The following is a 16,961-nucleotide window of genomic DNA, read 5'->3' on the forward strand; positions in this document are numbered from 1 at the left end:
GCCTGGGGAGCTACGCCGGTGAGTCATCTGTATTGAATGTATTTTTGAGGCACGAGGCTACTGAACCTGCTGCATGTAACGAAGCCTTGGTAACTTTGTAACTATGCCTGGGGAGCTATGTCGGTGAGTCATCTGTATTGAATGTATTTTTTAGGCACGGGGCTACAGAACCTGCTGCATGTAACGAAGCCTTGGTTCAGTAAGTGTAGTTTTATAGGGAAGGGACAGGAAGGCAGAGGCATGGGTTTTGAGGATGGGGGCTAGGGCGAGGGGGCTGAAAAAAACATACTTTGTTAGGTGTTTAAGTAAAGGATACAGCTGTGAGAGGAGCATAGTTTGTATTTCAGAAGTGGAACGAAAGGCATGAAGGATTGAGTGTAACTGGTATACTGCATGATTCAACAAAGGGTGAAAGTAAAGTCCGGGAAAAGAAGCACCATTTGAATGCCTATTGGGGTTTTCATTGTTTATAGGTAGCAAGGGTGCTAAAAGCACAACTTGGGCGTATTGTGGTGAAAAGCACACAGGAGAGATTACCGTCCCAGAGCCACTGCAGCTGCTACACCAAGAAGATACTCACCTGGAAATGCAGAGAGTAGTGACAGGAGAGGAATATGTGTATGTGCGAAATAAAGCAATCTGGGTTGAATGGGTTTGTGTAGGGTGCTGTCACTGTACCTGCAGCACTAATGGGAGCTACGGTCCAGTAAGTAGCTTCAGACAGGAGACAGAGCGGGGTTGGGTTGGGTGGGCAATGAAGAAGGGTGATAGGTGGTGGTGTTAAAGCAGCACAGGCATGAAACCGCATAATTTGCACTGCACAACGGAGTGAAGTACAAACTTAATGGGAGTGTGCAGTGGGGCAGGCAGTGTGTGATGGCCCCCAGTGCAAGGAAGGAAATAGACTGCTTTGCTCCTGTTTACAATGAAGCAATAGTCTGGGTTCAATGGATCCCGGAGGCTTTAGTGTCATGGTGCCACTACACTTACTCCATATATTAATATTACGACACAGGAAGTGCTGGTTCAAAAGTCAAGAAAGGGCAAGGCACGCATAGAGGCCTTAAAAGAGCAGTGATTGGGGTAGTTGTTTCAGAAGCACATGCATGCATAATTTGTAGTGTGAAAATAAGGAAATGGGCTCCCGTATGAATTGTGGAAAAATCAGTAATCTGGATTGAATGAGTTTTTGGATCATGGCGCTACTGCATATGCTGCACATAATGAAGCTACGGCTCAGTAAGCGTAGCTTAGTAGGCTACAAAGGGGAAAGAAAGACAGGCAGATATGGTATGGGCGGATGTCAGAGAACAACATTTTGCGAGTTTTTGTAAGAAAAGGACAGAATTTTATAGAGCATAGTTTGGATTTTTCAACGGAATGGAAGGGCAAGAAGGATGGACTGTAATATGGTGTAATGTAGTTCCTATATTCCCAATAGGCTTTGCCCATTGGAATAACATATCCTATAGATTAGAGGTAGGACTGAGGTCGACTAGGTCTCTATCGAATATATTAAACTTAATAGTGAATGCCAGCTAGCTCAGAGGTCACTGGAAACTTTCTCGAATTCACAAGAAGGGATTAGTTTCTGACAACCGCATAAACATGACAACTTTGTTTCCCAAGAATAAGAAAAGTATCTCTAGAGTCGTGGAAACAATAGATAAGTATTTCACTCAGTCAATCGTGCATGCTTCGTTTGGTGATGGATTGAACCCAGATCAGTTGACTGGAGGTGAGTGTTTGATTTGCTCAAACGCTCCGTCCATCATCCCCTTTTGTATCGCTTTGTTCGCCCTAAGTGTGGCAGGGTATGCTCAGACGTGAGTCCCTTGCTCACTTGGCCACTGGATTCAAGATAGCCTGGCTGATGAGGATTATGAATCCGAAACCGGTCCCAGGATACTTGTTTCCGGTCCATGGAAGACATGGCTTGGCAGTTCGGGCTGGACTGTTCCCATGAGGCACAGGGTCAGACTGATTTGCATATAGCCATGTCTGAAATGGAGTGGCTGAGTGGGCTAAAGAATGGTGATGATTTAAACCCAGATCAGTTGACTGGGGGTGAGTGTTTGATTTGCTCAAACGCTCCGTCCATCATCCCCTTTTGTATCGCTTTGTTCGCCCTAAGTGTGGCAGGGTATGCTCTGACGTGAGTCCCTTGCTCACTTGGCCACTGGATTCAAGATAGCCTGGCAGATGAGGATTAGGAATCCGAAACCGGTCCCAGGATACTTGTTATGTTATGTTAAAAAAAAAAATATTGAGCGCGACTAACACCATTAGGTTTCTTGGCGCTTATGCTGGGGGGGCAGTGAAGAGAGCGTGAAACAGAAACTAAATATAGGACTCAGTGAAGAGGAGGGTTTTAAGAAGGGATCTGAACCCGGAATATGAAGAAGACAACCTAAGAGAGAGGGGAAGGGAATTCCAAAAAGATGGGGCTAGAAATGAAAACCTAAGACCACCATTTTTTTTCCTCTTAAATCTAGGAACTGATAGCAGGGCCATCTGAGATGACCGGAGATTACGAGGAGGAGCATACGGGTGGAGAAGAGAGGAAATAAAAAGAGGACCTTGGCCTGCAAGAGATTGAGATAATGCAGCCTAACTTAAACTTACAGCGAGCAGATACCGGAAGCCAGTGGAGACTTTTTAGGAGAGGGCAAACATGTTGATCTCTAGGTTGGTGGTAAATCAGGCGGGCAGCCTGATTTTGGATCAACTGAAGTCTCTTAAGTTGGTAGTCAGGGATGCCTACATACAGTTCATTTGCGTAGTCAAGCCTAGAAATGACTAACGCAAGCAGGGCCAAAGTGAGGGCTTCGGTAGTGAGTAGGCGAGGGATTTTACGGATTTTCCTGAGTTGAAAATGGCTGGAGGACACTACTGCGCTGATCTGGGGTGTCATACAAAGATCGTTGCTAATGACAACTCCCAGGCTTTTGGCTGAATTAACTGGGGAAGGAGGGCTACCCAGACTTGCAGGCCAAAAGGAAGGTTGCCAAAGATTGGAAAGTCCCCCGACAAGAACCAGCTCGGTCTTGTCGGGGTTGAGCTTCAGATGGTTTGAGCTCATCCAATTACTAATAAAGAAGAGCGTGTTTTGAAAAGTAGTAATTGAATCATCGGAGGAATCGATGGTAAAGACCAGTTGAATGTCGTCCGCGTAATTAAACGCGGTGACACTCAACCCACGAAGGGAACGAAGTAAAGGGACCAGGTATAAATTAAAAAGGAGGGGGGCAAAGAGGAGCCCTGCGGGACGCCACAGGTCAGCTCGACCTGAGTAGCAGAGAACTGGGACAGCCTGATGGCTTGTTGGCGTTTAGTCAGGAAAGACTGCACCCAGTTCAGGGCGGTACCCCGGATGCCAGCCTCTCTGACACGGTCGACCAAAATACCGTGGTCGACCGTGTCAAAGGCGGCCGACAAATCCAAGAGGACCAGAGCCTGACAGATGTTGGTGTCGGCCCCTCTGCGCAATTCATTCATCACGGAGAGGATAACTGCCTCTGTAGAATGCGCAGGTCTAAACCCGGCCTGCTGGGGGTCCAAGACGCATGTATCTTCAACAAAAGTGCTAAGGGTGTGGGTTACATGCGACTCCAGGACTTTGCTAAGGAAAGGGAGAAGGGATATAGGGCGATAGTTGCTCATGATGGAGGGATCTGCCGAGGGTTTTTTTCAGGATGGCAACCACCTCGGCTTGTTTAAAGGAGCAAGGAACCTCCCCGGTGGCCAAAGAGTTGTTTGAGAGGGCCAAGGGGGGTTCAGAGCAGGAAGTAAAAGCTTCCCGAAGGGCCGAGGGAGGGTAACAGTCGCAAGGAGAACCAGAAGAGACTTTGTGCAAGAGTGAAAGAAAGTTGACTGTCGAAATGGGGGGAATCTGAGTTAAGATATGGGCATTGAGATGATGGCTGGAATCAATCAACGGAGAGGGGGCTAGCGGGGCTTGGACAGAGATACTAGTTTTAATTTTAACAATTTTTTCCACAAAAAATTGGTTCAGGGAATCACACAGGGATTGGGAAGGAAGGGGCGCAATAGTGACTCTCGCCGGGTTAGACAGTTCCTCAGCAATTGAAAATATATCCTTGGATTTGTTTGAGGAGTCCAAAATTCTGTTGGAAAAATAGAGGGATTTAGCCAAAGCTATGGCAGATTTATACTTTCTAAGCAGGGAGGAGAATATCGCTTTGGTCTCGGGGGAGTACCCCCGGCGCCAGCGCCGTTCTGCCTGGCGAAGACCAAGTTTTTGGGCTCTAAGGTCCTCGGTAAACCACCTCTGGCCGTCATGACAGCGCCTCGCTTTGACTAGTTTTAAGGGTGCCACCACGTCAGCAGCAGAGGTAAGGCAATGAGTGAGACCCTGTGTCTGAGAATCGATAGAGACGGATGATCCAGTGGTGGGTGGGACAGATGAACTAAGGAGGGAGGTAAATTCATTTAAGTCAGCCCTGTTCCAATTGCGTGCCAAGAAATTAGTTTCACGGACCTTGGTAGCAGGGGAGGGCATAGCTAAAGTAAAAGTAATTAAAAAATGATCTGACCAGAGGCAGGGGAGAATGAGGGGAGCAGAAATGTCCAGGCAGGAGGTCCAAACCTGGTCTAAGGTGTGACCCTTGACGTGAGAGGGTGAGTGGATGTGTTGAGTGCAGTTTAAGCCTAACATGAGGTCTGAGAAGGCCAGTGAGCCTGGGGTTTCATGAGCATCCAACGGCCAGTAATTGAAGTCTCCCAGGACCAAAACGTTAGCATTATTGATAGTGAGCTGGGAGATGACATCACCAAACTGGGCCGAGAAACTGGTCATGGTTTGAGGGGGCGATAGACTAGGGCACATATGAGAGATGATCCTGGCTGTTCCAATCTAAGTACCAGGCAGTCAGTCATGGGGATACTGGTAGTGGGCACTGGGGAGAAACGAATTGGGTGCTTAATAATGGCTGCAACCCCCCCTCCAGCTTTGCCAGAGGAACGATTGACTTGTAATATATAGTATCCAGGGGGGGATGGCCGCCAGGATATCGGGGGAAGAGTCATCTGTGAGCCAGGTCTCGGTCAGGAACAAAATGTCCGGCTGTTCCGACCCCAGGAGATAAAAAATATCTGACTGGTGGCTGACCAGGGACCGGGTGTTAAGGTACATCACTGACAGAGAGGAGTTTGAGGCTCTTACCGGTGGAGAAGTACAGGGCCTAGGCCCCGGGGCTGGTGACCTGGCGGTAGGTGAGGGGAGAATAATCTCTGGAAAGGATTTTCTGGCTGTGAACAGGCCGAGTAAGGCGAGCCTAAGGGATGATTCAGGTGGGGGGAGTGCAAGGTCGTGACACATAATAAGGGAGGAGCGGGAATATGTGAGGGAAGAGGCAGAGTGGCGTGCCCCTTGCCCCAGCCGGCCGCGGACGGGCGCAGACGGGCTTAACTCAGGCGCAACTCCGGCGCACCTACGACGTGCCCGCTGCGCTCGTCCGCTGCGCTGACACATGGTGGGCGTTTAAATAGGAGAATGACGAGGGGAGTGTGGCGAAGCTCTAACTCGCCAGCCAACCCAACCCAAGATGGCGCCCGCGGCCGCTGGGAAGCCCGTTTAAGCGGTCAGCCCACAGCAGGCAGCTTGGCTTCTAAGAGGGTGAAGACCAAAATTAAAAAGTAAGTGTCACTACTAGTAGTCAGCAGGACAATAGTCAAAGTATTAAAAAGTTAATGTCGCTGCTCGTAGTCAGCAGGACAATGATTAAAAAGAGTTGCAACAGCGCTCCAGCAATCGCGCACTAGCCCTCTGCCACCAGGCAGCTTGCGATCACTTGGGAGGGGAGAGGATCGCTCCTAAATAGGAGAATGACAAGGGGGGTGTGGCGAAGCTCTAACTCGCCAGCCAACCCAACCCAAGATGGCGTCCGCGGCCGCTGGGGAGCCAGTTTAAGCGGTCAGCCCACAGCAGGCAGCTTGGCTTCTAAGAGGGTGAAGACCAAAATTAAAAAGTAAGTGTCACTACTAGTAGTCAGCAGGACAATAGTCAAAGTATTAAAAAGTTAATGTCGCTGCTCGTAGTCAGCAGGACAATGATTAAAAAGAGTTGCAACAGCGCTCCAGCAATCGCGCACTAGCCCTCTGCCACCAGGCAGCTTGCGATCCGGTCCATGGAAGACATGGCTTGGCAGTTCGGGCTGGACTGTTCCCATGAGGCACAGGGTCAGACTGATTTGCATATAGCCATGTCTGAAATGGGGTGGCTGAGTGGGCTAAAGAATGGTGATGGATTAAACCCAGATCAGTTGACTGGGGGTGAGTGTTTGATTTGCTCAAACTCTCCGTCCATCATCCCCTTTTATATCGTTTCTACAGAGGTGCAGAGAAATAGAGAGACTGGCCTTTTCAATAAAAGGTTTTAGAACAGTCTTCTTTCTCATGCAAGAGAAGTGAACTGCTACAATCGTAATGCAGACTGCAAAGTATAATGCGTACAGCGAGAACAATATTATCAAATACTGTAAGAGCACTGTATGGTTTCTAAACAATATATAAATACATACATAAGTAGCAAGGGCTAAAAGTACTCAAATAGTGCTTTTAAAATACGCCTACCCCAAAGTACCTAACCTAAGCCTGGTACGCGGGAAGAAGTAAGAGTGGTGTAGCATAGGTTTCGTTTTTCTTTGCCAAGAATCTATCCAAGGTTTCTCTAGGTTCTAATCAGCTTCATACCTTTAGTTTAGGATAAAGGAGGTCTGGTATCTCAGTCTAAGGACTCGATTTCCCAACACCCCGCAAGGAGAACTTGGAAACACTGGAGCTGGATTCTCGCCAAACAAAATGCAGCCTTTCGATCAGTGCGTCAGCTGGAGGGTCGACTTCCTTCGGCACTTGCTGTAGCGAGCTGCGTCAGGCAAGTAGATAGTCGAACTGCTTCGAACCACCGTGTCTTGCTAGAGCAAGTGAAGGCATATTTATACCTTGAAGGTGTCTAGTTTGACGTAAAGTCGGCATAATAACGTCAGGAAAGAACCCCAAGGGAATAGTAGTTCTTTGTAAAGTACATGAGTTCTTGGACAAATCAATATTCAAGCAAGGGAATGTCCCTGACTGCTTAGGCCGATTTTCCAAGAAATCGTTGTGGCGTTTTGATATGTGTGGAAGAAGCCATGCCTGTATTTGGTCTGCATGGGCTATGTCTAAATAATGGAATGATTTCTATGCCTATATTAGGGCAGTGTAAATTGTACCTATATAAGGGTATGAATCGGGAAAATTCACTCAGATCCTAAAACGCCATACAACAATGGTATAGACCAGATTCAACAAATGGTGAAAGTAAAGTCCAGGACTATAACCAGTAAGTGAATCTTGATAATATGTAATTACACAGAGGTGGCTAAAGGGTTAAAAGAACATGAAGGGAAGCTGTAAAGCTTCGAAATGGAAAAGGAATACTGAGGTGTGTGTGTGGGGGGGAGAAAGAGTGAGGTTTATGGTTCTTTACAATACAGGTGACAAAAAGCACGCGAGTTTAGTTCAAAAGCACTTGTAATAGAAAAGAAGTACATGGTGGGAAAAAAGCAGAAGGGTGAAATGGCATATAGTGTCAGGAATCGGGAATCCAATGCTAATGTTTAACATAGTACATGCTGCAAGAAGAGTGAAAGAAACAGAACAAGGGAAAGGCATCCACCCTCATGCAGTGCTTTTACAAAAAAAAAAAAAGTTGTGGGAGGATAAAGAGTCAGAAAGCTAATAAAACGGCTATGCTCCACAGATTGGATAAACAGGAGATGAACAAGTAAACAAAAAGCCAATGGAACACAATAGGCAGATTGGTTACATGTTGCTAGCAGACCTGGAAAACTTAGGGCCAGATGTATTAAAGGGTTTTGCCCATTCTGTGTCTATGGGGAAATGTGTTGATACATATGGCCCATAGTCTTTCACAACCAGATTGCTGTGCTGTCCGGCAGGCTCTAAGATAAAAATGAGCCTTATCTTCCTGACAGACTTTGCCAAATTCTAGTCAAAAAACTTTAGGAACCTTTTAATACAAATTACAGGGAATTCCTCGAGTTGTGTTAGATTTATGGTCACAGTCTTGGTAATAGGTTATTATTCTAGACAGAATCGGGGAGATTCCTTGTTGTCATTGTCATAAGCCAATGTCACTATATTCAGACAGTTAAACGTCTTCCAAATTAATAGCAAGTTGGTTGCAAAAGGTGCTGGGAAGTCTGAACTACAAGGATAAACAGGTATTCATATTGGATAAATATTTGGACAGGCATATAGCAAAGTTACTGGACTCACACAATCTCCAGATTTTATTACAATCCAGGTTAAAAAAACGTATGAAAACAGTAGGGAAGCTGTATTGATGGAAGATTTAGGGGCATCTGTCCCTCTCTCACCACAAGGTTTAGATACTATGGGCAGATTATTTAAAAATGACTAAACACCAGATAAACTAGTAAGGATTTCTAATAAACCTGCATGCCGATGCAAGTTGTCGAACTTCATCATACACATGTTAGAGTATTGCCCCATTGTAGTGGTTGAAAAGGATTTATATTAATGAATAAATATAAAAAACTTTGCACCTCTGTGGACTAATTAGTGGTGCAGTCTTGCGTTAAACAAACACATTCCTTTAATTTTTTGTATTACAATGCAACCACAAACATCGTAGTACTGGTCACCATCAAACAATTACTTGCAATGGGATGTGGATACAATATAGAAGACGCATGCATTCATCTGTAGCAAACTACAGCAATTTGTCCCGTATGGCCTTTAATCATCTTGTCTAATTAATTATTCAGAGTTGAACAAAGATCATGGGCCTTGTCATCTTGGCATGTAAAATTACACACAATTGTCTCTTCATCTCTTTCCCATTTTTAACAATTGATGGGGGTCTTACCAATGTAGAATATGCAAAGAATACACCCACAGAAGATTAATGATCAAGTGATCTTTTATTTATGAATGATATATGTGGGCTTCTGTGAACATTAGTCCAAAGTAATTGCTTTATTCAACAGTATACCTGCTATTCCCAATCTCTACTCATCACAAGTTTAACAAAACCATATGAAATGGAATAGATGGAATTAATTGGTGTTAAAACCATGGAAAACATTTTTTGTTAAAACCATGACTAGGGGCAAAGTTGCCTGTACTTAATACACCAAACATTAGCCAAACCAACCGGTTTACATTGCACAAAGGTCTATAGTTTTCTATGAAAAAGAGAGGCTTCTTAGTTGTGAAAACACATTTTAATATGTTTATACCATGGCAGTCCCTTCTTATTTTGTTAAGGCACATCCTTGGTAGTGCCTCAAGAAAATGCTCCATGAGCTTACAATTGTGGTCTTTGTTCAAGTCTGGCGGAGTCACAAATCTCATGGAATGTGCTGAGGTTTCATGCATAATCTCTCTCAAGGAATAATTGTTCTTTGTTGGAGTACCTTGTCTCCCACATAGGAAGTCAAAAGTTTCCACATACTGTGAGCATTTAAACTGTGCTCATTAGGGCTGTACAATCATGGGGGTACTTGTGTGTAAAAAAAACTAACTACTACCGAGCAAAAACCTCAAACATTTCTTCTAGCACTCGGTTTGGTCAAGATGTTTAAAACAAATGGTGTATGTCATTGTTGGTAGATGAGTCTTGGTTATGGATCGATTTACATAAAGTTACCAAAGGCCTGATTTATAACCACAGGTGGGTTACTCCATCAGATATATCAGTCTGCCAAAATATAAGCCTCAATATGTCCTGAGATTTATATTTCGGCAGACGGGATAGCTCTCACCATTGTGATGGTGTAACCCTTCCACCGAGATCTAAATCCAAATATCTAGGCAAATGCTTCTGAATAGGTTAATTAACCCAATCACTGCCTTAAACACCCATTGTAGTCTGTTTTGTTCTAACGAGTGGTGTTGTTCTGCCTTTTAATGTCCTGTTAGTGCATAGGTGATGTGCTGCTTGGAGCATGTTTGTACCTCTGGTATTGCTTGGCACACATGTAGTCGATTTATTTTCCACACGTGGGTACTAGGTAGGTGTGCGTTTGCACATGTTTACACTATATGTGGTCATTCGGCAATGGCATTTATAGCTGGAAAATCAGACTTCAAGAGAATCAGGTATGCATTATCACAGGCATGTTAGAGCTTCTAAAGTACCTGTCTTCTGCTGCAGTTGCTTAGCCACGTTTCTCCGGTGCAAAATGATTGAACCGCTCGTGTCTCCCTTGTTGCTCTTATTTCATCGATGGGACTCTTCCAACTTCTCACCAGGACACTTTCTTACATTTTCCCGCATTCACCAGAATTTCAGTGTGCCATTGTTGCTCACCTTGAATTCTCTTCCAAGGAGCGACGCAGAGTCTTGAGGTCATGAAGGTCTGTCTGCCTCTGAGCATCCCTAACAAAAGTAGTCCTTTTAATTTAGGGAAGAGAATGTAACCTTAAGGCTAGAGCGGTCGACCGCGAAGCTGGGGAACTGGGTTAGAGTCTAGGCAGCGTCGCTCAACATCCTGTGATTCCAGGCAAATCACTTAATCTCCTCATGCTGAACAATGAATGTGTCCTTGTGTAACAAAACTGGTGCATATTTAAAAATGCTCCGATACCCGAGATCTTCTGGGTCTAGTTTGCGCTATATAAACATGTGGTTGCCGATGCAATGTATTTCCTCATGTTGACTACGGTAAACCAGCAAACACTGATTTTTTAAAAATGTTTTTAGTGCAGTTTTATACTGCACCAACATCACCCAAAGGTAGGAGAGTGCTTTATATTGGCATCAGTTACTTTTTGTGCAGTTTTATATAGTGCCAACACCACCCAAAGGTATTGGAACGCTTTACATTAGCACAAATTCATTTGTGCAAGGACACACTCATTTTTTAAGGTACAGGGAGATTTGCCCAGAGTCAAGGATGTTAAACTGAATCTCAAATCCATTTTCCCAGCACCATAGCCTGCAGCAGTGGCCCTTACACCAAATCCTCTCCCTAGCCTCAGCATCGGTCCACATTTTGTGGTCACGGCCAATTCTCTTTACCTCACCATGCCAGCCCACATTTGCTGTTGGTTGCCCGTCCACATACCGCCCGTCCACATACCACCCGTCCACATACCACCCGTCGCTGCTTGCGCTGCTGAACTTCGCTGCACAGACACTCTTCTCCAGACTGTTTTTCACTTTTTTTTTTGCAGTTTTAGATGGCACCAACACTACCCGAAGGTATTGGAGCACTTCACATTAGCACCAGTTACTTTTCTGTGCAGTTTTATATACCTCCAACGGTATTGGCGTGAACTTAGGCAAATCAGTTAATCTCCTTGTGGCAGCCCGCATTTGCTGTTGATTGCTTATCCACCTTCTGCCCATTGCTGCTTGCCCACGTTGAAATCTGTTGCACAAATCATTCTTCCTTCAGATCCCCCCCTCCTCCCACTCCGCTTTTCACATTTGTTTTTTATGCAGTTTTATATAGCGTCAAACACCACTTGAAGGTATTTGAGTGCTTTACATTAGCACTAATTTACTTTACACGGAAACCTTCATTTATTAAGACACTGAGATTAATTGATTTGCCCAGAATCAATGACATTAAGGTGAAAGTCAAACCGGGTCTCCCAGCTCTAGTCAACAGTTCTGGCCATTAGGCTACATAGCCTCCCTCGTCTCGGTCTCAGTTCCACATTTTGTGATAGCAATCAAATCACAATCTCCCTGTGGCTGCCCAAATTGCGGTTGGTTTCCTGTCCATCGCAGCTTCCCCCAGTTGAACTCAGTTGCACAGATCCCCTCTACCAGGCTGTTTTTCACTTGTGTGTGCAGTTTTATGTAACATCAAGTTACTTTAAACAAGGAAACTTACATTTTTGGAGGCACAACTAGACGAAGTGATTTGCCCAAAATCAAAGATGTTAAGCGGACACAAACTCAAACCCTGATACCAGCGCCATAGTCAGCAGCTCTGGCCCTTACGCCACACCCTCCCCCCAAACAAAAAAAACACAGCATCTCTAGCCTCAGTTCCACATTGTGATTACAGATCAATCACTTAATCTCCCAGTTTCTAAAAACAAGCTTTGGCAAAGCCAGTAGGTTTCCTCTGTGCAAAATCTGTCTTAGCTAGACAGCGCATGCGCTGTTGCGAAGAGATGTGTTGTGTTCTGTGGGCTTACAGGAAAGCCCATCTCTTACCACTGGTAAAGTCAGCGTTGCTTTCATTTTCTTTGATGCCATTCATCGTGGCATGCAGGAGTTATGCAGTCTTGTGTTTGGCCCTCCCATAGCACATGGACCAAGTACATGTTTCCTCACACAGCTTGTGGAGCTATTTTGTTCAGATTTCAAGTACTACATAGGAGTACTTGTTTTCAGGCAGTCTCCCATGTACACATACACTTACCACTAACATGCATGCGAGTGGACATAAATGCATTTCTTAAAAAGTTGTTAAAACACAATCCACTATTTGTTTTGCACGATTCAAAGGTATTCTAGCACTTGCTCTGTCCTGCCATAGCAAAAACATAAGCCGATGGTATTCATGCACTTTAAGTGCTCACCAGTTACGTTCTACAATGACATTCATTTTTGTCACAGATCCTGCTTCAATTACGGATTTTTTTTACCCCTTCATTGTTGCTTACTCGAATCATTGCTTGCCCACCTCTCCATCCCCTCCAGCTTGACCTGTCCCACCACTGCCTCCCTCATCGCTGCTGGTTTTTATTTTTTTTTGTATGATTCAATGGTATTGGAGCACTTGCTCTGTCCTGTCTTGCATTAGTCTCCCTTCTCCACACAGCACTAAAAACATGTATATAAACAATTGCATTTATTCGAAAAGTTGTTTAAACATGAACAGTTTTTTTTCTGCACTATGTGAAGGTATGGGAGCGCTCACTTCTTCCTGCCCGAGCCGGTATTGGAGCACGCTAAGTGCTCACCAGTTACATTCCACAATGACATTAATTTTAGCTGCAGATTCTGCTTCAGTTAAGGTATTTTCCCCCATTCATTGTTACTTCCTCTCCGATCTTTGCCTGCCCATGTCCTCCTGCTTGACCAGCCTCACCTCCGCCATTGCTTGTGCTTTTATTTGCACGATCAGATGGTATTGGAGTACTCGTTCCGTGCTCCGTCCTGCCACAGTCTCCCATGTACACATACCACTAAAATGCATGCATGTGTACATAAGCAAACGCATTTCTTAAAAAGTAAATGCATGAACAGCACTTGGTTATTTTTTTGCACAGTCCAATGGTACTCGAGCACTTGTTCCATACTCCATCATGCGAACCAATGGTATTTGAGTGCTATAAGTGCTTATTCATGGTCATACACAGAGGTATCTTAATTGATTTGCCCAGAATCACAAACTGTTCAGCTGACAGAGTTGCACCAGTTTCACCAGTTACCCTGTTGGCACCTCTGGCTGTTACAACAAAAACAATAATTGATGGACAGAATGCAGAACAATGTCATACATTCACCCCAGTACAGAGACCTGGGCCTGAATCCATACCTCTGGCTGTTACACCACATCCTTGCTGCACTTCAAAGCTCCTCAACTGTTTCTCACCATCATGTCCACATTTGTTCAGCAAGACCCCATCAAGTCCAAACAAGTAAAGCTAATAGATTGCAGCAGTGCTCGAGCTATTGGCAATGTGAAGGTCTTTAGCCATGTCTATCTAGCAGCACATCTGCTACGTAGCATGTCTCAAAATCACACAAAAAAAGAGCTATGATGCAGCCAGTGAATGCCAAGTCATAGTGCTTTTGTGTTCAGATTAGCAGGGCAATTAACTCAACGCAGGGGGAGGGGGCAAAGATACTGCGTCAGCACAACTTACTGCAACTCTGGACTTTCACCCATGCTGAAAAGTAGATGTGCTGCTAGAACATATGGCTGGCTAAAAGATTAAGACCAATAGGTTGGACATTACGAAGTCCTATTGGCTTTGCCAATGCTGGTTTAGATAGGAAGAAAAACTAGGTTGCTATTGGTGTGGCCAGATGTTTTCTGGTCAATCAAGAGGTCGTTAAAATAGGTTTGATACAGAAATTAAAAAAAAAAAACTTAGAAGAATTTAATCTATTCAGTGTTGGTATTGAGAAAAAAATTAAAGGGGCACTGAGCTAAACAAAATAACCTCTTTTCTGTAGTAGAGCAAGATAAAACTATGGACATTTTTAGCTGCTCTGTGCTACATCTTTGTGCTCGACTGTTGAGGTCAACCAGAAAATCGCCTCCCAACATAACAATTTCATATCTTTCATTATTTGGATTCTTACAGCAGAGAAAATGACACATGGATTATAGAAGATGGGTAGCTCCCATTGCTTGAGTTAATGTTAATTTATGAAAACGTGTTTACCGATTCTCCGCCTTATTTATCCCACACTTCATTGGCTTCAAAGTTCTCCCATTCACCTTCAAATCTTCTCTTTATTCTGCTCAATTTCAAAGAACAAATATCCAGATGGGACACGGTTACAAGGTGTCTATCACAAGGGTTAAATGTAATTTCAACATTTATGATAGTCATTTTTTAATATTAATTTATGCTGTTCTAAGCAATTATCTAATAAATCTTTAATGTAAACAAAATCAGAAAACTTGGCTTTTATACATTATATGTCCCGTAAAAATCTAAATATTGTGACCAAAATTACTAGGGCAACAATTTCAATTTCTTAAAAGCTCAAGTTGCCAAAAGCATGCAGAAGGCACCAAAAACGTCAATATTTTTGGTAGGAGATTTACAATTTGTAGGCTGAAAGTGAGGGCAGGGGGGCTTAGAACTTCAAGAACGTCCCGTGTGGAACTGTGGGGGGTTTCCACGCTACCAAACAGGCCATTATGTCGATCTGAGATCTACCAGGCCATTTCGGCTTTTCCAATACACATTCCATGACAAACCCGAAACCAGCCACTAGATGGCAGGATAATTCAAGTCATACAAATATATAAGCTTCAACCAGCAAAATCCTTCTGCCCATATTTTTTTCTGATGACTTATGAGACAAAGCAGGACTGAGCAATGTTTCTGTATGTAGGTGTCCAAACAGGATGGTCTGGCAGACACCTTTAGGAGAGGACGAAAGCACAGATCTGAAAATACTCATTAGAAAGGGCTGGCATTCCGTTGAAACCAGTTCAAGTAAAACCACACATCTGGTCTCTAAACATTAATTCAGCTCGAAGATTGTAATCGGATGTTTACGTTGAATCAGCAGATCAAAGTTAAAGGACTCCTCACACTTCCAAGCCAAGAGCTAGAGGTCTTAAATAAAATGCTATTCCCAGTTGTCAGCGGTTTCAGAGCTCGTGTTTATGTTACTGGTGTAGAATATTAAAGTAGCATTGTTGCTTTGAATGAGGAACACTTAATAGGGTCTTCCGTACTAATAAACAAGTTAAAAAAAGTAATCACTTGCCGATAATAAAGTGTGGACTTGTTAATCCAAGTTTACAGAAGAGACTTCACATAAAGGGCGAGGCGAGGACAGCCAGAAAGCGTACGTGAAGGCTCACACAAATAAGGCTTACACATTTAGCTGCAGAGTACAGAGGAAAAGGGTCGAGGAACACTCCAGTAGAAAGGGCCACACTCCGGATGAAGCAGGCAAGACTCTGCACAGTTTGGGAAACCCTCAAGCAAAGCATAATAGGAACCAAAGAGGTCTTGCTTTCAGGCAGTTAAAGCAGTCATGGCTTGAAAAAATATAAACTCAAAATTTACTTATTTTGCAAACCATTTTTTTATTACTTTATAGGTTGTACACACATTGTAGATGTATTGTATGGCCAGAGAAAAAAGTATACATGTGTAAGCGAGGAAGGAGGTTATGAATAATATTGTTTCCAGAAAAATGGTCAAGTGAAGGTGAACAGAGGGTCGAGTTACAGAAAAGTAGGAGAATGAATTCAGCAGAGGGAGAGGTTGATAGATGATGGTATAAACTGAAACAATAAGAGAATCTGGAAAGTTTGTGCCTGTATCAACTGCCATAAAAAGCGTGAAGTCATTCAAGAGGAATCCATGATTTTATTTTTCCGCCATCTACACTAGATTTATTCTTCCAAATTAGTTTGCTTTCAAAAAAGTCCCCTCCAAAGGCGGCAGTTGCGTTTGTAGGTGCTCATAGGTTGTAACAATCTGCAAGAAAAAAGGAATACATTAATATGGTGTGAAGTCTACATGGCGTGACAGTTACTTTCGTTGTCATGTTAAGTTTTAACATTGAAAAGGAGAACAAAAAAAGTATCCCTGTTCACTATGCAATTAAGGCAACTGGGAAAATAAGGAATATCCAAATTTGTCTCATCTAAAAAATAAATAAAAAAACAGGCAAGCCTGAAATCCTTTGCATTCAAGCAATTAGTTTTCACATCACTGATGCACATTTGCCCGAGCCACAGATGCCAGATGACCACAGACACCAAACACAAGCTCTGTGCAGCCTCTGGGAAAATCACTCTGGCTAGCATGAAAGTGCCAAGAATCCTGGGTATCTCTGCAGCTTCTATGTGGTTCAGTCCAATCCGTCAAGTCCTCTCACTGGGAAGTATGCTCACATCCAGCTAACAAAATGACAACTCCCTGTTGCTTCCACGTACCATTTCTGGCTACGTCAACCTTCTTTAAACTAGAAGGCATACTATCCAGGAATTTGCTACCTATCAGTGCCTTCTTGAGGAGCAGTGAGATTACACTACCCTCTTAGATAAAATGCAAGAACCACCAAATTGCCAGTTTCTTCCTACATAAACTAATTCTCTAAAAGCTCCTCAGCAATCGAAGGACCATCTTGGTTTAAACCAAAGAGTGAAAAACGCTATTCGTGATGCAGGACAAGGACCAGATCAGCTAACTTCTGTACCCATGTCTGTCTTGTTGACCGAAGTCAAACTCCACACCTTGAA

General features: G+C 43.8%; 1 long non-coding RNA gene across 8 annotated transcripts in view; it reads right to left on the reverse strand.

The window, feature by feature from the left end:
* Positions 1–15,783: 15,783 nt before the first annotated feature.
* LOC144818480 (uncharacterized) overlaps positions 15,784–16,961 on the reverse strand; it is a 42,961-nt gene continuing 41,783 nt past the window's right edge. For all 8 annotated transcript variants that reach the window (XR_013607115.1, XR_013607121.1, XR_013607117.1 and 5 more), the window contains one exon: positions 15,784–16,194. This is a non-coding gene — a long non-coding RNA (uncharacterized LOC144818480). The remainder of the gene's footprint in view (positions 16,195–16,961) is intronic.

The sequence above is a fragment of the Lissotriton helveticus genome, chromosome 2_1, assembly GCF_964261635.1.
Source record: "Lissotriton helveticus chromosome 2_1, aLisHel1.1, whole genome shotgun sequence".
In the NCBI taxonomy this organism is placed as follows: Eukaryota; Metazoa; Chordata; class Amphibia; order Caudata; family Salamandridae; genus Lissotriton; species Lissotriton helveticus.